At 37.4% G+C, this 26,484-nt stretch overlaps 1 protein-coding gene and 1 non-coding gene across 2 annotated transcripts in view; both read left to right on the top strand.

The window, feature by feature from the left end:
• LRMDA (leucine rich melanocyte differentiation associated) overlaps positions 1-26,484 on the top strand; it is a 1,027,441-nt gene that overhangs the window by 842,986 nt on the left and 157,971 nt on the right. The window lies entirely within an intron of this gene.
• Positions 13,094-13,199, top strand: LOC115527821. The gene has a single exon (XR_003973057.1). It is a non-coding gene; the product is annotated as a U6 spliceosomal RNA (small nuclear RNA).

Below are 26,484 nucleotides of genomic sequence, written 5' to 3'. Positions count from 1 at the left end.
TTATCAAATTTGAAAATCTAAAATAGGCAATTTTAAGGCAATGATAGTTACCAATATTGTCTCAAGAAGGAATATAAATTTAAATAGAGAAAAAGATTATAGAGGAAACTGACAAAATAGTCGTATATCCCCCAAAGAGAAGAAACTTCCTACAGTTTATTCCAGAAAATGAAAACCATTGAACATTATTCATTTCATCTGATTCCATAACTAACCTAAACAAGATGATGAATACACATGAAAATTAAACTGTAGGTCAATGTCTTTTACAAATGTGAGTAAAAGAACCCTCTATGAGAAATTAACAATAAGATTTAGGATGTAGTAATAAAAAAATATACCACCTCATGACCAAGTAGGATTTATCTCAAAATGGAAAGGTTAATTTATTATTAGAACTTATCAGTAAACTTATCATATTGGCATATTAAAAAACAAAAGAATATATGTGGTCATATTAATAGATGCAAAAGAAAAAATCTCATGAAATTTAGCAACTCTTCTGTTCTTATCTCTTAACAATTAAGGAGTACAATGGCAACTTCTCTAACTTGATTGAAATTATCTGCCAAAAACCTACAGCAACCTGCATAGAGAAGAACAAAGGGTTAAAAACATTCCCATTACAGTTCTTAAATAAGCAAGAAAGAAGTATTCTACATTCCCCTGGAGATGCTAGCCTAAGCGATAAGAGGTACAACAAGGACAACAACAACAAAGAGCAATAATAATTGGTAAATAGAACATTATTTGTAATCAGTATTATGATTTACATCAAAGAATAGCAAATATTTTCCCCAAAGGATCAGATGTCAAGTATTTTAGGCTTTGTGAGACAGAAGACAGCTGTCACAACTACGCAGCTCTGCCCATATAAAATATAACATGACAGAACTAAGACCCATCATATTTGTAATAGAATAAAATGTAAGTGTGCTTAATTCACCTATTTAAAATACTTTCAGGTTGAGGGGCGCCTGGGTGGCGCAGTCGGTTAAGCGTCCGACTTCAGCCAGGTCACGATCTCGCGGTCTGTGAGTTCGAGCCCCGCGTCAGGCTCTGGGCTGATGGCTCGGAGCCTGGAGCCTGTTTCCGATTCTGTGTCTCCCTCTCTCTCTGCCCCTCCCCCGTTCATGCTCTGTCTCTCTCTGTCCCAACAATAAATAAAAACGTTGAAAAAAAAAATTTAAAAAAAAATAAAATACTTTCAGGTTGAATCATAAGGCAAATTTCAATTCTCTGTTTTGGATAAGAGAAAAAGTAACAAATTGACTGAGAACAGTTTAAAGAAAAGCATAGAACCAGAGGTTACAGGGATTGTAGCAGGGTTTACAATCTAAATACCACAAAGTAGAATTTAAGCAAAAGAGCATTAAATGAGACAAAGAAATCATAAGATAGGACAGGACAATGGTTTATTATGTTCAAAGATTCTGTGGGTCAGGAATTCTAACAGAAGACAGTGGGAATGACTTACATCTGCTCTGTAATGTCTGGGGCCTCAATAGTAGACTTAAAGTCTAGGAACTAGAATCATCTGAGAATTGGTATACGCATATGCTTCATGGTTGATGCTGTCTATCAGCTGGGAACTTCAGTTTCTTTCCATGTGAGGGTCCATGTGGTCTTCCCATATATGCATGTTTGGGCTTCCTCATAGCATAATGGTTGAATTCAAAGGACAAAAGATTCTCAAGAAAGAGTAAGAGCCAGACAGAAGCCATATTGTCTTTTATGACCTATGTCTTAAGAATTCATGTAGCATTACTTTAACTACATTCTGTTCATCAAGGCAGTCACCAAAGTTCTGCTCAGGTTTAAGGGAAGGGAAAATAGATTCTGCCTTTTGCTGGGGAGTAGCAAAGTTCTAGAAGAGCACATGAAACCAGAAATATTACTTTGATCATTTTCAGGAAGTATAGTCTTCCACAATAATATAGTGGGTCACAAATTTTAATAAATTTCAGGAAGCAGAAGAAGTATAAAAACTCTGAGGTCACCAGGTGATGAAACTAACAATTGGTAATAAAATCATACTGAAAAAAGCCCTTCTACTCAATTTTTTAATATTCTTAAATCTCAAGTCAAAGATAACATACAAGCTCAAATTGTAGAATAGCCAGAGAAATATGAGATAATGAAGCCATTACCTGTCAGAAACTATGAAATAGATCTAAGGCCATTCTGAGAAGAAAACAGAACATGTCTTTAAGTACATGTATTAAAAGCAGAAGAATGCAAAAGATAAATGAAGCGTCTGACTCAAACACTCAGCTAAGTAAACCAAAGGAGAGCAGAAGGGATTAGTTATTAAAGCTAAAAAAAGATATAAATAAATTATAAAACAAAACACTATAATAACTAATTCAGAAGCTGATTTTTAAAAACCCATATTAAGGAAAATTAAAAGAAAATACAAATATACAAAACATAAAATGAAAAGTCACAGAAAAGAATCATAAGAACCAACTTTGTTGAATTTTGTGCAAATATTGAAAATCTAGATCAAGTGGATAATTTTCTAAAAAATGAAATTTCCCTAAACTGACTCCAGAAGAGATAGAAAATTGAAACATTTATTTCCATAGGAAAATAAAGAAAGTGCATAAAGACCTCTCACAATCCCACACAGAACTGTCCAGTGCAGGTGGTTTTATAGGAAAATTTTACCAAACTTTAGAATAGAAGGTGATTTGGTGAAAGATGATGATTCTTATAAATGTATAACAACTGCATCTATGCACATAATGATGATGATGATGATGATGATGATAATTATGATAAAAAATAAAAACACCTTGATGTATAGTGTTTGCCAATTTCTTTGGCATAAATATTCCCACCATGACTGATTACAAGCTATCTCTAAGACCTCACTCAGTGTGGAGTGGGGAAGAGGTGTGCACAATTGACTCATATGAGTTGGTCTAAGGTGCTTGTACATACCACAGAGGTGATTCCAAAGCTATTTAAACTATTTGAGAGCATAGATAAAGAAGTGCTTCTAAATTCTTTTTATGAAGTACCTAAAATATTTACAGAAAATTGACAAGCATTATGGAGACTATAACTACATACTCATCTCAGTGATGAATATAGGTACAAAAATTCTAAATAAAGTAATTATAAACAACATCCACCAGTATAAACAGCAGAGCAAAGCATCATGGCATAGTGAAATTTATTCCAAATATCCAATGAAATTTCAATATTAAAATATCCATTTATTCAATCTTTTGAATAGATCTAAAGATGAAAACCATAATTCCATAGATGCTGAAAGAACTTTGCCAAATTCAATAACCATTCTTGATGAAAACCATATAAAAATGGATGTATACATCCTTAATGTGATAAAACACATCATCTCAGTCCACAAGCCAATATCAAACTTAATGGGCAAACTTAAGAAGTAGTTTTATTAATGTAAGGACAAGATAAGTATCTGTTACCACCACTATTATTTAATGTTATACTGGAAATACCAATGTGATTAGACAGGAGAAAGAAACAACAGGCATGAAAATGGAAAGCGTATTGCAAAACTGTCATGCTTACAGATGACTTTATTTGATTTGGCATTTGGAAACTCAAGAGAACCAACTGAAAGACTAATAAGAGAATTCAGTGATGGAGTAAAGCATAAAGTTAATATACAATCACTAGCCTTTTAATAGTAAAACAAAAACCACTTGGAGAGTATTTTGAATGAAAGACACCATTTACAGAAGAAACATAAAAGATATTAAATTGAGAATATTACAATCATAAACAAAAACATACAATATCTTAAGAAAACTTGAAAACCTTCTAGAAGGACGCAAAAGAATGTTTGAAGATATGGACAGACCTCCCATATTATTTTCTATGAATACTCAAAACCATAAATATGTCAATGTGGTTGTTTTTGTTGTTAAAACATAAAACATATAAGAACATATGATTACCAGGGATTTTTTTTTATTCCTTTTAAACTAGAAAAATTGAATCTGAAGTTCAGATGGAGAACTAAACAAGAATAATGGCTGGGATCATTCTGAAAAAGAATTATGATGAAAAATTAGCTCTACTGGATATCAAATATATTATAAAACCTCAGTAATTAAAACAATGTGGTACTGGCACATGGATCACTAAACAGACTAATGGAATAGAATAAGAAATCGAGAACTCAGTTATATGTGGGGACTTAGTACTTGATAAAGTGGTATCTCAGACTGGTAGGGAAGAGATGGATTAGTCAATATATGTTCTTGGGGCAAATGTGTAGCTATTTGGAAAAAACATTAAATTCATATCTCATGCCTTATACTTGGATTAATTACAAATGGATTAAAATTCTAAATGGAAAAGAAGAAACCATGAAAGAGCTTAAAGAAAACAGAGAACTCAATTTTGAAGCTGTAATTTTAAAAAACAAAAATTTAAAAATGTAACTTATTAAAAATACTCTTGATTTTTTTTTGCAAAACTTTCTACATAGGGAGGTAAAGACTGTAAGCAAAATCAAAAGACAGTGAACATGAAAAATATTTGGAGATCTTATCACGCACTATGATAGATTATGTGTATTTCTGACATATGAAGGGTGCATGGAAATCAGTAGTAAAATGATTAACAGACTAGCATAAAAATAGATCAGCAATTGTACTCCTAGAAATGCTTGCATGTGTAAAATGACATATATATAATAGTATTTATTATAGAGTAGATGTGCTGGCTAAACACTGAAATAACCAAAGAACTATCAATTGAGAAATCATTAAATTATGGTACATTCAACTTGTAGAATATTGTGTAACTTCTTACATACTTATATGTGAGTCTATGCAGTATGTATCATTAAGGGAAAAGGCAAAGTTCAGAACAATATAGCATAATGCTATTTATGTATAAGAATCTATATTAAAAAAAAAACTCTCAAAGATGGATAATACTGCCTACCTATAGACGGGGAGAACCAGGTACATGGGAAGACTAGGGTGGGAGAAAGACTGTTCACTATACTCTTGTATTTACTTTAAAATGTTGAACCATAATTCAAAATAAATAGGACTTTTTAAAAGGCTGAAATAAAATTCATATAAATTATCTAACAATTATACATGTCCAAATGATAGTATACAGAATGATGTTCATTGCAATGTTTTTCTTGTAGTAAAAAAGAATGAAAAGAGAAATTATACACCTATCAGGAAAGGAATGGTTAAAATGATATTGATTGCTATAGGGCAGTTTTTAAAAAATTAAGGTAAATTAAAAATAAGGTAAGGTAAATAAGATACCAACACAGAATGACTTCAGAACATATTTTTGAGCAAAAACATTTGAGTATAAAACATTTGTGCACTATGTATTTATGTATTTAAAACCACAAAATCTCTTGCGTGCACACACACAAACATGTGTGTGGGTACAAATGCATAGAAACAATTTTGGAAAGATGGTCATAAAACCCCTAAAATGGTTACTTTCAGGGAATACCCAGAGTGGTGTGACAAAGAGTAGAAGAAGGGTCACAAGGATTAGCTTTCTCAATATCTGAATTTTTATTAAAATATGCTAGTATATTATTTACAAAATAGTGTTAGTAAAAATAATAAAAGATCTGAAGAGGGTAGAAGCTTTGGGTGATTTGGAACCATCGTGGAGACTTTGAAACTTTGTTTACCCAAGGACCATGATAAAAAAAATACTAGTTTCTTTGAAAACGTCCTTTGTTTCTTCAAATTTAAATAACCCAGTGCTGAGAATCCATGGTAGACTTTCTATGCTCTTTCACCGTTGCAGGATGGGATATTCATATGAATGAAATATTCTGGTAAATAAAAAGATAGAAAAAAGGAAAGAGGTACATGCATATATTGCATTGCTCACTGATGTACTGAAAATGGGAAGGAAGACATCAGCATTAATAATAGTACTATTTATTGAGTGATTTCTTTAGAGCCAGGCACTGTGCTGGTATTTTACATATGTTCGTGGTTTCGTTTAATCTTGGGTATCTTCTGAAGCTGGATATTATCCCCATTTTATATATGAGGAAATTGAAGCTTAGAGAGATATTATGTAGTTTACCCAAGATCCCAGGGCTAATAAGTATCCTTTGTGAGGTTCAAAACCAGGTCTAACACTGAGGTCTGTGTTCTTCCCTCTATTCCAAGATGCCCCCCCCCCCAATAAAATACGCTTAACAATAGAACTACACTCAATGAATTTTAATTTTTCTTGATGATTCAAGAAAGCACTTCTCGCTTCTTCAGTATTTCAGGAATTCTGTTAAGAGCATCAATTATCAGAGCACTGGTGAAGCACAAAAATGATGGTTAATTGGAGATATCCAGTTGAAAGAAGGCAGACTTATACTGCATTTACAGAATTTAGTGCTTTTATTACAGATACATAATGGTATAGCAAGATCACTTGTGTGATTTTTGCATAGCCCCTTTGTTATTAATTAATCTGCATGTTCTGAAAGCCTTTATCCCCCTATATACTGATTTCAGATATTCTGTCTTTATCAGCACCAAAATCACACCTTGTATGTCTGTTCATAGACCTATAGATATTGTTTAGATACATGATGCAATTTCCCGCCTATTGGAACCTCATAGCAAAAGATCTGATCTCTGTAACCTGAATTAACATAAGCAGAGTTTAGGTATACTGCACCAATGGCTTCATAGACAACCCCTTTGGTTATAGATTATAAATGTCATTTAGAGAAAGCACAAGATGGCTCCTGAGTGTCTAGTAAACTTCAACAACCACCTGAGAGATACCTCCGTGTGACTGCATAAAATGGAAATAAAGAATGGCAAATAACCCATTGACTATGCACTTTCTCACCCGCTGAGAGCAAAACGCAATCCAATGCAATTTTAGTACTTACATGCCTCTGGGGAAAATAGACCCCTAAAAATCACTGAGTGCAGCACTGGAAAAATTTCTTAAATTTGTGCTATGCTTGGTGTTATAAAACCCAAGGAAGCTTAGGCTTTCTCCTTGAGTAAAATGGACTGGTAATTTTGTTTTGTTATATTATCCACCAAGCATAATGATAATGGGTCACATGCAATTTAGGAAAAAATTAAGTCTAATAAGAAAAATCTCTAATAAATACTAACAGCATCTTATTGGTATTGTCGTTGGTCTAACCCTTCTATTAACATTTGTTTTTTACATATTAAATGATCTGTAATATGTTAAAAATGAAGAGGGTAGTAAAAATTAAAAAAAAAAAATTCTTATATACATTGTGCAAATGTTTACATGCCTTTTCCCTTAGGCAGGTACTAGGCAGTATGGTATATACAAGGAAGCAGTACTAAGTTACAACAGGAGATTCTTATTTTTTTTATATGCTGAGCAGTGAAGTTGCTCACTGTAGGGGGTAGACCCTATCATTAACCAGGAATACACTCAATGCAATGAAAAACAGAGATTGAATATCAGAATTCAGCCCTAAGTAAAGGGAAAAAATTATCTTCTCAAATCAGGATTGTTCTGGGCCACTGAAGGAGGGTAGAGAAACTTAGGGAACCTATGGTATCCAAGCAAAGGGGTGGGGGAATTTTATGTAGTGTTAGCTACCCATCACGGACAGTGTGGTAGAGTGGGATAGAACAAAGGGGGTGTGTTGTTCAGGAAGCTTCAATTGCGTATGTGCTTCTCAAGCCTACATAAGAATTTCCCAGGAACATCCATCAGGCAAAGATGCTTGAGGACCTACTTCCAGGGATTCTGATTCAGTGGGTCTGGGGTGACACCCTGGCGTCTGTTATTTTTAATGAGCTCTTCCGATGATTCTTCCACATACAACACTTTGATGACCACTACATTAAATGATACTAACAAAGAACCTTTTTTCCCAAGTCCTCTCTGCGCTCCTCTTAAAAAAATTTACATTTGAGGTGGAGATAACAGGCAGAAATTCAAACAAGTAAATGAGGTAAAATGTTACAAGTGCTGTGAAACTTGGGGAAACCAAGGACTGGGTCATTGGGTGAAAGGTTGCCTAAGTTAATGTAAGGCTTGAATAAAGGCCTGGCCATGGGTGTAGAGAAGATTGTATACTTGGTTGGTATTCATCAATTGGTTATAAGTGGTAAATGGGAGGGAAGAGTAGGAGATGACTATCAGGTTTTTAGCCCGAATAACTGTGAAAGGTAAAGCCATTTTATGAGGAATGGCATTTGGGGAGGAACAGATTGGAGCAAACATGTTGAATATGAGGTTCTATGCTTACAAGTAGAGATGCTCTAAGACATAGGTCAGTAAACTTTTACTGTAAAGGGTGAGATACACTTAGGTGCAAACCCTAAGATTTGGCAATTCTTTTCCTAGGAGACTAACCCAGTACAATCTACTGAACACATTCAGATCAATATGAACTATATTCATACCATTGTCTGTAATGGCAAAACAAAAGAAAACAAAATAGACTGAAAAATTAAAATCAACCAAATAGTTTTTTTAGTAAGTTGGGTAACACTTTAGTAAGTTGGGAAACTCAGTGAGTGAGATCATTTATATAAAGTTTAAAAATGCCTGTTAAAACACTATTTTAAAAGGGTCTTTTCATAGGTGGCAAAACCATGGAATGAAAAACTCAAAGTTCAGGGTTGCATTTACCACTGTTGGTAAGTGGAGGCAAATAAATCTAATTTGAGAGGAACAGCTAAAGAGATTTATTTGTAAACTTGGTGATGGGTACATAGATATTTAAAAAACTTTTGTTCTGAATGCTTTACATGTGTTATATCTATTCCTTTGTAATGAAGCAAGCATTGCATGATAACGAAAAGCAAGACAAAGCCAAAATTGTACTGAAATTACCAATTTAAAATTTTCAAGATATAGTTAACTTATTCTTCTCTAAAAAAGAAAGGTTAATTTTGGGGATTGCTTATCTGACTCAGTTTCTTTGCTAGTCAGATCACCTTTCCCAGTGATTAAGGGCCAGCTGGCTTCCAGTGTTTCTTGTGGGCAGAATGGGACAGGGGGGACTGGGGACAGCACAGAGGAGGGAGGAAGCTCTGGAGGCAGGCTGACATAGCTGGTGTAGGGTCATTTGAGTTCCCCAACTTAGAGAAGAACAAGCATTGTCTTTGGCATAGGACAGAGTGTGGTTAAATTCCTCCCTGCTTCCCTGGCATTCAGCAAGTGATTCCCTGCTGTCTTTGTATATCCCACTCATCTGGGCTTACAGGGACACTGTGTAGTGGTTTTGTGGTGGAGAAGCTATTGCTACCTAATTTTTAATTTCTTGAAAATCACTTTGTAGTGTCATGATTACAAGACTTGGAAGAAGATAAACTCTCTGTCCATTCCGAGTATAAATGGGCACTTGAGATGAAACCATCTAGTTAATTTCCCCTTGTTGCTGGAGTAGAATCTGAATCCAAACCACAGCACCACCTCACCCCTAAATCTCTATTAAAAACCACCTTGGGTAGTCTGGCAATGCTTTATTTAAAGTCAGCAGAGAATTATAAAGTCAAAAGTGAAAAATGGTACAACAAGAAAGAATCATAAAAAAATACTAGATCAGTTAAATGTAGTCAAAGGCAATTTAGTGTGTTCTGGCAGCAGTCCTTATTGATGCAAAGAATGTGATGTGTCAGGGGTCGGCAAGAGCATGTAGGAAATGCAGAATGAAGGATGCAACTCCAGGCTCGATGCTGGAGCAGCCACATGAGGCTGTGAAGGATGCCTCACTGTCTTGCTTTTTCACCAGGAATTTCAGGGAGAATATTTGAATTCTCCCAGTCTGGACATCTTTTTGTTTTTCCTCAATGTAGCAAATTTTTAAAATTAGATTTTTTTCTTTCATGGAGGTAAGCTAACCTATAGGCTTTGTAGATTGGGTCAGACCAGGAAGGTAGCCATCTCTCACCAGTACTTTTTAGTATCTGAGTATTCTAGTCTCTTAGGGGTCCCCACACAGGTCTGCCTTTTCATATCTACATTCCAAGTTGTGATCATTTCTGCCTCATCTTCTTCAGTTGCTTTAGTTAGTATTAGCTAATCGGATTAGTAATAACCATAGCTATGATTATTAAGCAACTACCAGTTCTAAGCACTGTGCTGGGTCCTGCATATGCATTATCTCACCAATTCTTACAAAAACTTTATAAGACAGGTTTAGTATCAGTGATTTTACAGATGAGGACAGCTAAGGCTCAGAGGCTCAAACTCATTTGAGGTTACACATGGGGTAGCAGAAACAGGACTCACCAAGCCTGATGCCTAAGTGGGTGCTATGCTAGAAGGGTTGCTTCTCTAATCTCATCAGCAATCGTGGGTGGGGCCCAATACCTCTAGAGAGCCTAGTTGCAGTATAGGATGTTATAGGATAGTATGAAGAACTTAAGTCTGAGACCTGTGTTTCTATCTTAGATTTGCCACTTACTGGCTTTTTGGCCTTTAGCAAGTTACTTGACTCTTCTAACTCTGTAAAATGGGTCTAACAGTAACACTTATCTTAGCAGTGTTTTTGTGAGGATCATATGAGTTGATATAAATGAAGTATTTCAAAGACTTCCTGGCCCATAGTAAATACTTACATACATATTATTGTTGGTGTTGCTCCTGCTTCTATTATTATTATTATTATTATTATTATCATCATCCATGTTGATACTATTGTTGTTTTTGATGTTTCTGGAGACAGGATGCCTTCACTGAAAAAAGTAATTGTGTGGGGCCTGCTATGTGTGGGACGATATCCACTTTTGGTATATCCATTTGTCACAAAAGAAGATGAGGCAGAATTGATTACAACTTGGAAATGAGGAAAACAGATTCCTTGGGTACTTCTACTTGCAAAATGAGGTTCTGGGGGTACCTCTTTCCCATCTAAAAATTGACTTCTAGGAGAAAGGGAAGAAGCTTTGGAGAGTTCCTTAGGTTCTGGTAGGTCTTATCAGAGTCTTGGTTGTAGATTTAGGAGGAATGATTGGTTTGATGTAAATGCTTTAGAGGGTCTGAAAGAGATTAGAGAAACCTATTCCAAAGGATAAAGACAGGACAGGAGGGAACCATTAATCTCATGGACATTCAATTCCCTAAGAACTTTTTTGGGAATGACCAGAAACAAGCCAGGCCATATGCTGTCCATTTGCAATCCTCTGAGCTGTGGACTTTTTTTTTTTCTTCGACAGATCGAGGCCAATGCCATTGCCTCATTTAAGATGGTTCTTAAGCTTGAAAAAGAACTGAAAGGTTGAGACATGCATGCAGAGTCAACACAGACGATTTGATGAAAGTAGTCCTGTCAAACACCAGGGCTCTCCCGACTGTCAGAAACAGTCTGATGACATGTTCGAAGCTTCCCCAACTGGCTTGCATTTTAGGAAATATGCACAATCAGGGAAGACATAGTTATGCTGTGGAGAGTTCTGAGATGTGGAGAGAACAAGTTAATTGTTCAGCCTCAACTGAGACCTTTCACTCAAGCCATTAATCACAGTGCACAGCCTAGACTGCTGTCCCGCTCCAGATGAAGGCTCATTCCAGGTGCTGGCCATTTGCGTTTTCCTCCAACTGGGCTGATTTATGAACCCAGAGATGTTTCCTGGTTTTTCCAAATTCTTTCCCATTACTTTGTAATAAAGGGGACATGTGATTTCTGGTTTTTTGCAGATCCTCAGTTTTAACATCCCTAATACCAAAGATTTTTTCAATTAGTTTGCGGCCTGCTTTCTGTGATCTGGAGGGTAGAAATGCTGTTCTGTGTTTTGAGTATCAAAGTTAAGACTTTAGAGACTCTTATTTCTTTCCCCTTTGGCTGGAGTTGACAGTGCAAAAGTCCTGCATGAGTCTTTGTGCCCCACATTCAACATCTGGATGCAAATTAAGCTTTAGTAACCTTAGTGACAGTAGTTCACCACAGGTGTTAGAGTTATTCTCATCTCACTCCAGTGCCTGTGGTTCAGGGTATAATATCAGGGGCCTTCCGCATTTGGGCCAGATCTCCGGTGACAGTGTAAGCCAATATTGAAGACTTCACAAGAGAATCTGAGTGTCCGAGAAGGACATTATAATATTGAGGCTGTACAGGGTGCTGCCGAATGTTACCTGTTTGAAAGGTAAGCCTGATCTTAGCTGATAAGGGGCAACAGATCTCTTGGGAGTTTTCCCAAGTGGCTGAAATGTGTTACAGAAAAGTAATTGGAAATTGATATTTGACATGTCTCTTGGTTACTTTTTATTCCTGATAACACCAAAGGGTTTGGCCAGGAGTCACTAGTGACGAATAGGTGAAATTCTGCAGTCTGTTGCTGAAATCCAATCTCTTCTTTGTTGAAAGTAAGCAGCTGCTTTCTGAGCCTCTGCTTCCCAACTAGCACTTCAAGTGTAGAGACCCATGGGCTTAATTTGGGTGAAATGAGTGGTGAATACAGCCTTTTGATAATTCTCTAAACAAAAATCATCACTGGCGATGGAATGCTGTCCTTAAAATGCAACTCAATTTAACAGGTACTTGTTCAGAGCCTGCTACAGGCTCTATATTATGTTGTGTGCTGTGGGACATAGAAAATAAATGTCAAACATGGCCTTTGCCCTTGAAGAACTTACAGGCTCTTAGGAAGGATGATGTGTTTATGAAACACATTTTACATGGCAAGATAAGGTATCATGTATGTGCCAAAGTGAGTGGAACCTGGAATAAGTATAACAGGGAGTCAGAAAAAAAGAGAGTAGGGGAGACTGAGGTTGTCAGGGAAGCTTTATGGATGAAGTGGGATGAAGACATCAATATCTCAAACCCAGAACTCTACCTTAAAGAAATAGCAAAGAGCACAGTATCTGATTACTTAAAGATTATGGAGTCTCCTTTAAGTGAAAGTAAATTTGTTCAATATGAGAATGAATTAATTTAGTTCAATAAATATTTATTGAGTACATCTATGTGCCAACAACTGTATCCAATGGGGTAGGGGAAGAATAATCCATACAAACAAAACATGTCTGGGTATTCTCAGGTGCTACCCTCTCTTAACGTAGATATTTAAAGTTATTGCTGCTCTGTGTGATTCCAAAACCTGTGATTTTTACCACTTATCATTCTGTCTCTCAAATAGACCTCATGCTTGCTTCAGCAGCATATATCCTAAAATAGGACTATACAGAGAAGATTAGCATGGCTCCTGTGCAAGGATGGCATGCAAATTCATGAAACATTCTATGTTTAAAAAAAAAAGATAGACCTTCTTCTTATCCAAGATATCTTTGGGTTGAGAAGCTGACTTTAATTTTTTGTGTAGAGGAAAGAATGACATGTCCAACGTCATAAATTATATGCAGTATAAACAGTTGCATGCATGCTTGTCATGAAATGGAAGACACACTGAATTAGCACTGAATGTCATCCCAAATTGTTAGGTTAGGGAGTATTTGGAATAGCATTTGAAAAGTCTGCTCCTGGCTCAAACTCAGGACCATAAGCAGAGCCCAAGCTCTCTGAAGATCAAGTTTTTCTTGGAATTTCCATTATTACCCTTGACAGCTACTGTGGAAAGCCAATTAGAAGGGTCTTCCATCAGTAGAGTTTGAGACAGTCTTGCACTGGTCTCTTTGGCATTTGTGAAGTTTGAAATCAGCACCACCCACATATATTGGCTAAGTCACTAAAAACTCTATCTCTATTTTTCCTTGCAAACAGGAGAAATCAATTTTTTGTTCATCTCTTAAGGTACAGGTGTAACTGGGCAACTTTAAATTGTTCTAGACAGAAAAGAAGTCAGGATGATAAGGGTGGTGGCATTGGTGGTTATCATGGACATGGTAGTCATTATTCTAAATATCCACATAACTTTTAAGTAATATAACCACAGAACACTAGTAAACACTGGAAAGAATCTAAGATATCAAGCACTGAGGGGCAGAGGTGTCAGAGTTTATTTAGCTAAGCAATACCAGAAGAGGACTAGAAAATCCCCCTTACTAGCTAGCAATCATTCTCATACCACAATGAGACCTCTGCTTAGTAACCCCTGCATATCTGCCACCCATGTGACTGCTTTTTGAAGCTAATTTAGGTATCAAATTTAAATGGAATTCTGAGAAAACTTTCATTTTTTCTTTTTCTTTTTCTTTTTTCTTTTTTTACTCTGGAGTGAGTAGTGGAGGGAAAAGCTAGAAGAAATTTGAAATCACTTTTGATTCCTGTCATTTTCCTTAGTATTTAATCACGCTCTTCAGTTGAAAGGTTCGTCTTGGCCTCCATGGGTAGGCATATACACATGTGCTCACTCGTTCATCTATATGCATGTGTATATATTGATATGCATTCCTCTCCATCATCTGCAGGCATTTTACTAATAATGGCTTGTGTGTGTGTTTTATCATCTTATTTTTTAAATGAAAATGACAACATCAAAATTTTTTGCAGAAATAGTTCTTCGATGGTAAAGACATTCCAGCATGTAGGCTAGGGTCATCTTTGGGTTACAAAATTCCGCAGAGGAGTTGGCATGGGGAGAGTATAAGCACTGTGGCTTTGGAATTTTGTCTTTCCATTTGGGGGCAGACAAGCAAAGTTGGTAACAGAAAAGTTGAGTTAGTGGAGAACTAGTGTAGTAAAGAGTGACATAGAAGAAAGGTAGAACAAGGTTGAGAGTGCAAGCAACAAAGTTAGTGTAGACAGAGGCAAGAGGAGGTATGGATACTCTCCACCCTTCTCCCAAACACTTTCTCCTCTCTGAGGTTATTACTTGGGCTCGGAATGGGGTTGAGATTATAAAAGGAGTTTGGACTTTTAAGTTGGAACTTTTGTTGTTGATGAAGCTGTTTTGGAAGCTTTCTTCTTGAATAGAGCCTGGGGGATTTTATATAGTAAGGAGGATCAGGCAGAGCTCAGAAGAGAGGAGATAGACCACTTAGAGTCTGATTTAGATTTTGGGTTTAAGGGTGAGAAAGCACTACCAGATTTCCATAAATCAAGGAGGTGAGTCAGCAGAATCAAAATCTGACTCAGGCTCCACTCATCAAGCTATGTGTCAGTAGGTGCATCCACCCAATGGGGCATCTTTTTTCTAATTCATCCACAGTACTGTCTAGAACAGCATAGCCCCTGGATATGGGAATTTTCAGTTTTCCTATAGGTTGTCCCCACTTATTCATGTACTGAGGGAAGGAACAGAGGTTTAAAGCTGAAGTACCCGACAAAAGCACTTTTTAATGTACTTTTCTTGAGTAGCTCAGTGTTCAGGGTAAGTTTAAAAGGGAAGTGACCAATAGAGTTTTTGATTTCATACGTTTAAGAAGGGAGTCATAAAGCTCAGGGTGCAGATAGAATCAGGGTGATTCTATCACCTCTAATTTCCTTTGGGAATGCTGTGAGCAAGCCTGGCTTTAGTGGTTCCTTCCTTCTTTGTTCAGAAACTCCTTGTCATAATTATTGTGCAGCTCCTTGTCCTCAGTGTCATATTGCCATGGTGGGGGCGGGGGACAGTGAGGCCTCTGGAAGAACCTGATAACTCTGAGGAACTTAGAAGTCATTGTCAAACCAGTAAGACAAGTGTGGTTGTATTAACTGAAGTGTGTACAAAGCCTATTTGACAACAGCTAGGGGACATTGAAAAATCGGAGACCGCCATCACATATGGAGAGGTCTTCCCATCTTCACCTCAGTGGCTGTTTCTTCTTATTGAAGAATGAAAACAGTAAATGGCCTAAAGCGAGCTAAAAGCAAATCCCTTGGCTTTATTCATTTCATGACTGCAATACTTGGTGGTAATATTAGTAAAGGCCCTGGCATTCCTCATAGGAGAAATGCCAGAAAAGAGGCAACTGGATGTTCATTCACCCGCTTAAGTTCTTTTAGAAAAAAACATGATTTATAAAAGAATGCAGAATCATAATTGTCAGCCAAGGTGTCATTTTAACTTTAGGATGTCCAGAAACAAAGAGATATTATATCCTTTGTTCTCGGAGCACCACAGATGCCAAATTATGCACAGGGTTCCCTCCTGGCATTGAGTGCTTTGGAGCCTAGAGGCAACCAGTGATTTCAGAAAGATGTTGCCTCTGGTGGTGTCCTCACCTGAATATCTCCCTGGAGCTATGGGAGGGAGCATGGCCCTCCTAACTTCTCTGCGTTCTGATAGAGCAGGCATTAGCACGAGGGACAGATATCTTAGAAATGGCTGGTGGCTTGAGGTAAGCTGTCCCCAGCCTCACTCTAGGGAGCTTGAAAAGAGTACCATTAATGTACTGGAGAAATAATTCATTACTTTTGGTTTTGTCTGTACATCAACATATGCCAACAGATGCTCAATTCAAAACATGAATATTTGATTAATATAAGAACAGGCATCTGGAACAGAGAGCAGTGGAATTTTGGGGACTTGAGTAAGACTCAAATGTCATCCATTCTAACCACAGCTGTCTAAATGCGCATAGTAGGCATTGAAAATATTTGTTGATTAGGTTTTCTTTGATTTGAACAACTTGGTTGCTTGGTTTCGAGCCCAGATGTTTGGTATCTAGCCAGAGTTGTATGCTCTGTGTGCTGTCATCAGCCTCACCACCACAGAGATGCATTGTCAAAGGGCAGCATTCTTCCCATCCCCATGGTGAGGTCCCTTCTCTCTCCTCTCTCAGCCCATGCACACTGGCTGTAGGCCATAGAACACCCTGAAGATGGCTTATAGAGCTGTTCTCCACACCCCCATTTTCCCCAGTGTCATTGTGTGGTTGTATCTTATGACAGAGAACATTGGCATCTCCACTAACAGACCACAGCAGTGTTGGTGACAGGTACTTGAGCAGCCATTTACTCATCAATTCAATTGGTCATTGCAAAAGTGTTGAGTTAAAGGCCTGTTAGTTCACAGAACTGACCTGAAACCTGAGGAGGAAATATGAGAAAACCATGGGAAAGGAGGAAGAAGACTAACATATGGGTGGGATATGAGACATTTATTATTTCCTAGGGAACAATGACAAGACAAGGTAGTTATAAGAAAGGGCACTTCCTGATTGCATTAGTGCTGATGGCATGCACAACAGAGGGGAATGGGCACTATATGGTAGAGTAGATACGCCGTCTACAGATTGGCATTTCAGATTTGCCTCATAACTCCAGCATTTAGCTTTAAGGTAGGGCCTTAGTTCCCCACTCTGTAAAATAAAGTGAATGTCCCAGGATATTCTTCAGTACTATCCATCCTTCTGTGACACTTTGATCAGAACTTATGAAATCCTCATTTCCCCATAATTTAATGTTCACCAAATATCTAGAATTTATTTACTTGTATAGTCAAGTAGACTTCTAATATTCTAAGGACACTAAGAATGCAAAGTAGTGAAAGAAAGTATAGACTATGCCTTAATACCCCGAGAGGAAGACAGCAGCCTTTGAAGGGCTATGAAACCCACTTTAGATAAAAATAGATAAATAAATAAAGATTTCCTATGGTTGGGAGTGGAGGTCTTACTCAAAGTGAAATAGTGACAAGTTTTATCTTTCTTCTTGAAGCACGTTCTTGACTCAGTTATTGGGTTACACGGTATTGGTATGACAACTTGGTGAGTAGGTACCAAATGACCTCTGCTGCTATTGGTAAAAGTGGTTTCTCTTCAGCCCATCCAAGAAATAGGGACTATATTTTTGTGGGTGGTTGAGAAACTAGAGCTAGGATAACTAATCTGTAGTTGAGCCCGACAAGTAGTGGAGGTGGAAGTTAGAATCCTACCTGACTGAAATAGTTTCACTACACAGAAAATTTCTCATCTCTTTAGACCCCAATGGAGGTAGATAAGTGGGTTCCCTATATAAAAGGCAAAACTCAGAAGTCACTAGAAACCTCTCACTTCTGCATAGTAATTGATAGTTTTCTGAGCTATAGACCAATTGGCCAATTACTAGCCACGTTGTTTTATCCCCACAAGAATCTTGTGAGGTCATACTATGTCCCCATATTATAATAATCCTGTGAGGTCAGGGTTATATCCCTACATGACAGATGGAAACTTGAGGTGAAAGTATGCTGATAGGGGTTTAGCTGGTTCTGCCAGGGCATTTTTGATGGATGCTGGAAGAACTGCCACCCTGAAACTCCATGGTGCCCCATCTTTACAGTTGAACTTCATCTATCTATAGGCTAAGGCATTCCTGACTCTGGGTACTGCTTTTTAAAATGCAGATTCCCGTGGAAATAAAATCACCTCAAGCTTGCTATCACTTAAATATTTGCCTGAATGAAATCCTAGCAATCATTTGTATCTGCCCTCATTGAGCACAGAATGTTAACATGTTAAAATTAGGCTAAAATGAAGGGGGATTGGGATAGATTAGGGTTTGGAAGTTTGTTTGGAGTAACCATCCAGGTGGGAGTGTAATCATGAGGATCTCCAGACTCCATTTCCAAATGAGGGGCAGTCCCTGAGCAAGGAATAGTGTGCATGGCATACAGCAAGGAAGATAATGAAAACAAAGTAACTGTTCATATCTTGGGCTTGGTTGGCCTACCTGTGTTAGACCCACCCCTGGTGAATGGGGCAAGATTGTGATGGATGGGGTCAAATCCATTTGCTATTATTTGCCAAGTACCTGGCTTTGGGCATTGGTCCATTTCATATGTTCTCATATTCTGCTAACTACTTACGGCAGAAAAAATCATTCCTCTGTCTGATTCTAATATGTGCCAGTTGAAACTGAAATCCTAATACTGAGCAAATGTACCAAAGAACACTCTATAAACTTAATGAGGGAGATGAAGAGATATGTGCCAGAAACCTAGAAAATTTAACACTGATGAGGTTATGACTATTATATGTTTAGTTAAATTGTTGACACTGACAGGACGTGGCTGAGGAAATCTACCGTCCGTTTTCTCCTTGTATCAGTGATAATGGTTCCTTGGTGTGCTCTTCTCAGTTAACAAAAATATTCCTGAAAGTTAAATGCAGGAAGAAGTGACATAAGAAATACTTTTATTATCTCTGCTCTTCAGAGAGTTCCCTCCAGGAACATTATTTAAAACAGGACTTCTCTTGACTGGCAAAGTGAGTTTGGAGGGAACGACTCATAGGTTCAGAGGTGAGTGTGGATCCTCTTGAGATTTGCAGCGTATCCTGACACCTTTGCTTATACACTTGCCCTGGCAAATCTATCTAGCACAATGCTGCCCTAGCCTTCCAGAAATACCTTTTTTCTCTTTTACATTTTCCTTTCTCTGAAAAACTGACCAAGGTTCTCCTTTGCCTAGTGAATAAAATCTCAATTCCTTTAAGTGCCATTTAAGGCATAAATGTGGTCATGAGTTTTGTAAGCTGCAAAGTACTATATAAATTTTAGCTATTTGAAGAGGAATCAGAGGGTAGTGGAAAGGATATTGAATTTAGAGTCAGAACACCAAGGTTTGAGTCTTGTGCTAGTGGGGTGACCTTGGACAGGTCACTTAAAGTCTCTGAACTTCAATTCCTTCCTTTATAAAACAAGATTATTGTGATAATTAAAGTAATTGAAAGTGACATAGTAATTAGCAAAGAGTGGACACTCAATACCTGTTAATGAAGACATGATAACCAAAGGCAATTTAGTCTAGCACTTAAGAACACTGGCTCTGAGGACATAGGTCACTTATCTTCTCTTATTCCCTACCTATAAAATGGAGATAGTGTGTGTCTCTTATTCCCTACCTATAAAATGGAGATAAGATGGACGAGTCAAATGAGTTAATACATATTAGAAATTTTGAACAGGGCCTAGCCCATATCAATGCTTCTATAAATATTAAGGCTCCTTTTGCTGCTGTTGTCACTTTTATTATTCAAGGACCTGTCCTGGTTTATCTTTCCAGCTTTATTTGGTTGTCTCTCCTACCAGTAAAAAGAGGTTTTCCCCCAGGTCATGACATCCTTAAGTTTGGGACTGATTCTTACTCACCTTTAACTTACCTAGGCTTTACCCAATGCCTGAAAAATAATCATTTTTGTTGTTAAAAAAAATGTACAACTACACGTTTGCTACTTCTTGGCATTGCACTGAAGGTTTTAGTGTAGTAAGGCAAGAAAAAAAAAAGAAAGAAAGAAAAGGCATCTAGGCTGGGAAGGAAAAATAAAAAACTGTCTTTGTTCATAGATGAAATGATCATTTATATTGAAAATACAGTAGAATTTATGATAAGCACTAGAGGTAATAAGTGAATTTAGCAGGTTGCAGGATAGAAGATCAATATACAATTTTTTTTTTTGTTCTTTATCCTCAGTATAGCCAGTTTAGTATAGACCAGTTTAATGGGAGCATAGGATGAGTAAGGAGTAGTGGTGGTGAGTAAAACTGGAAAGGCAGGTTGAAACTCAGTTTGATAACATGACTTGATGACATGGAATGGTTTTGCTTACTCTTTATCTCTACCACCCCCCTTTTTCTTTCTTTGTCTTTTCCTTCCTTCCTTCCTTCCTTCCTTCCTTCCTTCCTTCCTTCCTTCCTTCCTTTTTTCATTTGTTCCTTATTTTCCCTCTCCCCTCTCTCTTTATTATTCATTTGTTGGTATAAACAACTTTTCTCCATGAACAAAGTTTCAGTTCTGTTTCTTAAAAACAGAAGTTTTTTTATTCATTGGGTTAAGTAAACAAAATGACCATAGCTATGTTGCATTGAGCTTACAGGGAACATTCTATGGAAGGAGTTCCCAAAGATAGGGATTGTAATATCAACATACAGACACTGGAATTCTGGATTCAAGTTCTGACTTTGTCTTAGCTGTCTCTATGACTTTGGGAAGGCCATTTCACCTTTTGGAGGTTCAGTGTGCTTTGTCTTAAAAATAGATAATGGCAACATGACCATCTTTTTAGGGTTGTAGTTAATTCAACTCAACAACACTTTTTCATTTCCTAGAAACTGGATTAGGATATGTAAAGGGAAAGTCTTTCCCTTCAAGGAATGTTTAGTAAAAACAGGCTTGGAAATAACTCCACTGGCATAAGATAGGCACAAAGTTCTGGCAGTAACTACTGTTTTTCACAGATCTTAGCTTTGGTCCAACACATCACCTATGAGTTGTTGAATGTCTGATTGATGAAGTATTGAAGATCATTTAGAAATATAGAAAAGAAAACACACTCTTCTGGGGCTTGCACAAGAGGGGGAAATGGAGCCAAGAATGTACCTATAATTTAGGGTAAAGAGCAATAATGAGGTCTCATAAAAATAACCATGATGTTAAATAGACTGCAAATCATTTGTCCCTTGATGGTTTTCTTAGATTTTGTGCCAGTGGGGGGGAAAAAAAGAAGAAAAAAATGATAATTGGCCTTGTGATTTATGCCAAAAGAGATGCTTGTACACAGGATTTTGTTTTAGTGTAATCAACCCCCCCCCCCCCGCCCCACACATATACTACCACCTAAAATTATTTAAGGGGAGAAAAACAAAATCCACCCAGCTATAAAGAGCAACCAGCCTGGGTTTGGAAAAAGGCTTTAATCTACTCTGCCTGGGGTCATATTGTTTTCTGCTGCTCTTGACTTTATTTCAAAGGGTAAAAAATCACTAACAGCTACAATTATTTCAGTTTTATTCACTGAGAGATTATTCCAATCATGTAAGAGAAATGGATTCTAGGTTTTTTAAGTGACCTCTTATCTTGTCCTTCAAAGAAAACAGCATATATGTTTGGAAAAAACATTGAACAAGGGGTTTGGATGATGAGAGTTCTTAAAGCTAGAGCTGTCAGTCTCGAGCTTTTAGGCATTAGCTAAATCAAGTCCTGGATTTGGTCCTCAGTTTTTCCATCTGTAAAATGGAAACAGTTATACCTACCCAGCTACCTCGTAGGGTTGGGAGTGTCAGTTGAGATGCTGAACTTGGAAGTGCCATGAAAATGCAAGGCGGTGCTTGCCTTTCTCCTCCTTGCAGTGGGGTTCTGCATCACAAAATAACAGGATGGACTTCAGATACTTTACAGGAAGCCAGTGCTGCTCTTAACAAAATGTTTTGTGTTACATGGTAGGGTTAGCACAAATTTATTTTTTCCTCACAACTGCCTTTCTAAATTCACTCTGTAGGGCCAGATACTCCTTTGCTTCTGAGTAAATTTCAGTTGGTGCCCAGAGCTTGCTACTCGCTTTGGTTACTTGAGTAAGTCATCTGGTTACTCAAGTGTCCAAACAGTATCAGTTCAGTTATGAATATGAAAAGTCTAGCATAGGAATAAACACTCTGAAATTCATCCATAGGTAATGCATCTTCTCTGTGCTTTGTAGCTTCTTCCTTTATTTTTTCATCTTCTCCCCATTCCCACACACCAGGTGAATAGGGTGCAGAGAACGGAGAGAAATGGGAGGCTGAATCCAGCTTGCTTGGCTGGTGCCCATCTGCTGGCTTGCAGTGGCAGATGTTTAGCCTGGCCCTTCTCCTTGCAGGCTGTTTCAGTAACAGCTGCGGTCCTCTTAACTGTCCTTCTCTTGATGATAAATCCATCTCCCGAGGCTGTCCACTTGTGATTCCTTCTTCAAATCCTGGGCATCTGGGGACTTTTCTCTGCTGAGGTTTCCTTACCTCCAATAGTGCAAGATCCAAGACTATACTGGGGTGCTTTTGTCTTGCACTTGTCCCTTACTTCCTCCATGGACATACAGGTCTTTGACTTACTAATAGTAGGGTGCAGTTATATCCTCAAATTAAGGTGGCATCCTTAAAATGAGCCACCTACTAGGCAGCTTCAGCCATAGTCTTTCATTTGTTAAAGGTTTTAGGTTTAAGTCAGAAAACCCTTCACTTTGACCCTGAAAACACAGGGAGCGCATTCCAAGCTACCTAAGTGAGCCATTGAACTCCCTGTCACTTGCTTGACATGAGGGAAGCGCCCCTAAGCCTTCTCCATGTGGGTAAAGCATTGCAGGCAAAATTCTTTGTAAAAATCCCCACTTCTCAATTCCAAACTCTTATCATAGCCTAGCCAGCATCTTTGCTAGAATACAGAGAGGTATGGTCAGCTAGGGTTTGTAAATCCAGTTCTTAGTAACCTCTGTTACAAGTCCAATTTGGGTGATCCAATCATCCTGGCATGTAGGTCTGGTTGGTTCCTATTGTCTTGGGACTTCAAGTGAACTTCAAACAGAATCCTGTTTTAACCTTTTGTTATATTTCTATCGGTGTATCTCAAACTGTAGTTTGTGGAACTGCTTCAGAGAAGTGTTCTAAGCTTTAAAAAGTTATTGATCAAGTAAATTTGAGTACCAAATGTGAGATTTCTAACTCTTAATTTACTCATTGTACATGAGCCTATTAAAAAATATGTGGAATCTATAATAAGGAATACTGTTTGACACTTTTTAAACCCACTGTTCCTCAAGTATATTTAACTATACAGTTTGTTAACATAGCATCTCTATATTTTGGGAAGTACTGTTCCAGATACAACTTAGGGCCTTTTCGATGAATAAGCAGGGGCAGTCCCTGGTGATGCTTCCACTGAGTTTAGCTAAGTATGTTAATACATTCCTCTAAAGTTTCCCTAAAACAAAAGTTTTATTCCTTATTAATAGAAGTGGGCTCTTTTTCAGAGGAATATCTGTTTGGAGAACAGCCAATCAGCATTGGCTATGTGGGAGTAAGAGTCATTAGTAGCCCTGTGGCCCTACTTATAATAAACAACAAAAAATAAAAAATAAGATATTTAAACCCCTTAGAATAGTGATTTAAAGTGACCTGATACTTGCTTTAGGATTTGAGAGCTTACCTTTGATGATGTCTAAAGGTGAAGGCACAGAGACTTACAGAGACTTAGTCTCATCTGGACCAGATTTAGTTCTTCCTATGTTTTTTAAAACTCATGATCATCAGTTGTGGTGGTTTGAATCATCCTGAATGTCTCCACCTTTTGGTAGGTTCAATTGGTCAGTTCTCAGACATCTTTTTCTGTACATAGCCCATTTTCTTTTATTTTTTTTTTAATTTAACATTTATTTATTATTGAGAGACAGAGAGAGACAGAGCATGAGCAGGGGAGGGGCAGAGAGAGGGGGAGGCACAGAATCCAAAGCAAGATCCAGGCTCTGAGGTGTCAGCATAGAACCCAACGCGGGGCTCCAACTCACAAACCGTGAGATCATGACCTGAGCTGAAGTCAGACACTTAACCAACTGAGCCACCCAGGTGCCCCTATAGATACCCCATTTTCAAATATAGATTGTGATTTCCCAGATAGCCTGTTCCATGTATTGTTTCATCATGCTTTGATAAGATGATTGGCTTTATGGTTCTTTTCTGAACTTTGCAAGAATTTATGCTGAATAACATTTAAGTCCTCCTAACATGAGCAACTGTCCTGGTTTTAGAGCTGAGAGTCCTATATCTCAGGGATTCCATCCCTGGGACACAAAAAAATCTTATTTTTTGGTGATAGATGCTACAGGTTCAGGGAAAAGTATAAAACCCATATGGCAGCCCATATATAGATGCAGAAAGCAATGCTGTTTTTAGTGCCAAATAGATGAAGCATAGATTATTTATCTTCCATAGTTGTTGTCACTATGTTTTGTCCTTCTCTTGCCAACCATGACTTGAAGTTCACCCTAATGAATCACCCATTGTTGTTTCACACCGATTGATGCAACTTGAGGGTATACCTTAAGTACACTGTAATTATTAATATTCACAGTCTATCTTTGACTCTGTTTCTTGATGAACTGTTGTCCTTTGTATCGCCATAGTGCTAGTTTAAGTTTTTACATTGTGAATATTGTGACTATATTTTCTAAGTGTTCAGATAATGAAAATGAGGATAATTATACTCCAATGCCAGCATAACCTGGAAACCCCAGAAAAAGAAGGTTAAATGACTGTTAATTAATGACTGATGGAAGGACGCATGCAACTAGATTAGGGAAATCAATAATCAAAAGACAGCATCTTGCATAATGTGCAGAAAATTGGACATGGTGGAGATGGCTTTGTGAGAACACATAGGGAGACTGAGTTTCTCAATTTTAGGATGAGACACAGAAGAACTTCTAAATTAGTCAGAAGCTTTTTTGTCTCCTAAAAAGACACCACTGCCAGGATACCTGGGTGGCTCAGTTCATTAAACTTCCAACTCTTAATTTCAGCTTAGGTCATGATCTCACAGTTTGTGAGATCAAGCCCCACATGGGGCTAACAGCACAGAGCCTACTTGGGATTCTCTGTCCCTCTGTCTCTGCCCCTCCTCCACTCTCTCAAAATAAATAAATAAGCTTAAAAGAAAAAAAAAAGACACCACTACTTAGTTGAAAATAGTCTCTGCTAAATTATCTTGGCTATACCACCCAGGCAAGCAGCATTATCATATTATTCTCTCGATTTTTCTATGACATCAATTTAAGTTACATTTCCCGATTTATAGGTTTCAGTTAAAATGTCCTGTGGAGAAATTTTGGGTGTCAAATGGGGTGCCCTCTTATAGAATAGAGTCAATTTTTTAAGATCTGACCAACACCATGCTTTCCTTAGTATGTCAAGTGATTTCTTGAACCACAGCAAGATAATGTTCCCTCTAGTTCTTCAGTATTTGGACTTGCAAAATGGAGTTTCAGGTTATCTTCTTGATTTCTATGAAGATTTTAATAAAACTGCAGAAAACATAACACATTGTTGATATCCTATTTAAATACAAACTCGACTTTACTTATCTGTCTGCATACTAGCAGACAATGAAAATACAGGTATTGGTAACTGCCATTTCGTTTTTAAATTTCTTACCAAACAAACAAACCAGTCTCACCTGCTAAATCCTGTCTCCACCCTGTCTACACACTGCTAAAACGGGGTATGAATTTGCTTACCTGTGATATTGAAACTTACAACATGAAGTTTTGGGTCACTTTTAGCTTCCTCAAAATAGACAAAAGCACTTAGGCTTTTTGATTTCATAGAAATAGAAGGAATTGGCCTTTTTAGGTGTGTGCCTACAAAATGGCTATCAGTATTGAGGGCCATAGAAAATATGTTAAAATGTTGGCCTGCTCTAAATCATATCTTCAAAGTATGGGATAAGAAGAATGTGCTTCACTGATTTGAAATACATTGGGGATGAGAATGGAAGACAGTATTACAGTAAAAGAGAAATTTATTTGCTATTTGTCTGAAACTCTTTGGTGATCTGTGAAGAGGCCACAAGGAGCCTAGAAAATAATTATACCTGAGCTATTTGGTGTTGTATGTAGGATGTGACAAAAATTCATACACAGGGGGAAAAAAAGACTCATTTTTTGGAAATAAGGCTGCTTCTAAATGAACAACAACAAAAATGTCACCAGAGGACAGCCAAGTCAAACAAGGCTTTCTTAATTTCCTTATTTACTAAAACTGTAATGTACTTGGAATCCAGCTTTGATTTTACAAGTTGAGAAAAGTTTTGAATTCACAAGTTTGAATTACCTCTGCTGTAAAGTCATTTCTCCTGAATAAAGAAGTTTAACTTATGATGACATCCAATGTGCTGCATAGTGTTTTGAAAACAATGTCCACATTGGACATGGACT

The sequence above is a fragment of the Lynx canadensis genome, chromosome D2, assembly GCF_007474595.2.
Source record: "Lynx canadensis isolate LIC74 chromosome D2, mLynCan4.pri.v2, whole genome shotgun sequence".
Lineage (NCBI taxonomy): Eukaryota > Metazoa > Chordata > Mammalia > Carnivora > Felidae > Lynx > Lynx canadensis.
Note: the sequence above shows the minus strand (reverse complement) of the source record. Positions and strands in the feature narration are given on the sequence as shown.